Source organism: Cibotium barometz, chromosome 4, assembly GCF_041138505.1.
Source record: "Cibotium barometz isolate CiBa-2024 chromosome 4, ASM4113850v1, whole genome shotgun sequence".
Taxonomy (NCBI): domain Eukaryota; kingdom Viridiplantae; phylum Streptophyta; class Polypodiopsida; order Cyatheales; family Cibotiaceae; genus Cibotium; species Cibotium barometz.
The window spans coordinates 3400947-3402865 of record NC_141049.1 but is presented as its reverse complement, the minus strand read 5'-3'; positions in this window follow the sequence as shown (position 1 = coordinate 3402865).

Below are 1919 nucleotides of genomic sequence, written 5' to 3'. Positions count from 1 at the left end.
GAGGTCTTGTACTTTTTTTCTGTGAAGATTTTTATGTCCCATCTTTTTCAAAGAAAAGTTGTCGGCAGGCTTTTGCCGAAGTGGTTAGTGGGCTGCACTCCACCCTACCAAAGGGAGGTTGGGAATCTGAGTAACTGAGAGCACTTGAAAACATGAAAGAAAATTCGAGAAAGTTGAACTACCAATTTTTTTACTTTGTGTAGGAGTCATGGTTGGTATAGCCTCAATGCGATGATATTCGGATAGAAATGTGTACATGTCTCGAAGAAAAATCTACAAAATCCGAAGGATCTAGCATTGTGTTACAAGATGTTTTCACTTTTAGTTTTCTTATCTTCGAAACGCATCCTGATCCATCATGGTGCATATACTGGGATGGTTGGCATACAGCTGTAGTGCTTTGGCAGGGAGAGCCAGGATTTTAATTGTTAAGGGTAGTTTCTAGTAGAGTTGAAGATGTGCTTTACTGCCATACTATATACTATTCATGGGGGTGTGGAATAAACTTATGTACTATCCAGAGGGGTGTGGAATAAACTTCTGGTTAAAGCAATTGATGCAACATCTCTCTCTCTCTCTCTCTCTCTCTCTTTCTCTCTCTCATCTTGCTAGTTTGGAAGGTTTGGAGGCCTTGGATTTTGGGAACTCATTCTGCCTCTGCAAAAGGTTATATGACCTAACCTAGCAAAAGTCCTGGAACGGTGCATCAAAATTTCAATTATTATTATTATTTTTTTCAGCACATAAGTCTCCTCATTGCACCCTTTGTAGTAGCACTGGCTTCCCTAGAAACCCCTCCGAGGCCCTCTCACTCTCTCCTTATCTGATCTTTAAGTACTCACTACCCCTAATATCTTTGTCCTCCATCACATTAACATATCAAAGGAGGTCTACCAATCTCTCGTGTTTCTCTTAGCACCCATATGGACTCTATAGGGTTTGGCTTTCTGAATGCTTGATAAGAGCTATCCCTCACGGCGTACTGCTATTTTCCTGGCATCTCTGACTTTTGCTTGCTCTGCTCCTCCATGTCTGAGTTGTGTTGGTTTGAGTTACTTGAGATTCCTTCACTTTTCTGGACTGCTGAAGCATTGTGAGTCTTTGTTCTCTTGTGTCAAGGGTGATCCCCATCATGGCCATTTAATTATCTCGATGGAATACATGGCCTCCGGTGAGTAGTTTCCACGTATCACTTTTGCAACTCCAGGAGAGGATTGAAAACCAGCCTTTGTGAGAGAGCAGATTTCGTCAGTTTTTGGAGTTTATTTTGAGGGTGGGCAAAGGATCGCTTTTGCATTACATTCTATGCTAATGGAAGATGATTATGTTCTGGAAGAAATCTAGATGCTACGCTCAACCATGACATTGGACAAAAGCGATGGGTATCACCTATTGTTCTACTCCAAGAAAATGGGAAAAATTCTCAAGAAGATCATCAATGAACGTACAGCTCATCGGCCAAAGGTATCGGCTTACTTTGTTCGCAAAATATATATCTTTTTTCTCCTCTATTTAGTCCTCAACCCGCGGTATGTAAAACGGCCCCAACAATAGAGCGTCATCCAACAATGAAGCATTTAAAAAAAAGCACTCATTGTTGCGGTATGTAAAACGGGACTCGTTGTAATTAGCCAACCCATTGCTTCACGTTCTAGGATTTCTCTTTTCTCTCCTCTCCATATCCCAAAGTTGTGTCCATGGTTAATATGTAGTAGATATTCGCTTCAATTTTTTTCCTCCGATTTGATGGTTTACCCGTTTAGGCTCTATGAGGTTTTAGGGTCTTCTAATATATTTGTGTGGGTTTTTTAAAAATAAAGCAAGTAATTCAACAAACCATCAAGCAAGCTTCCTTTCTTTTCTTCTCTCTCCTTTTCGTCTTTCTTTTGTTGTTCTTCTTTTTATTAATTTTTGGCCTT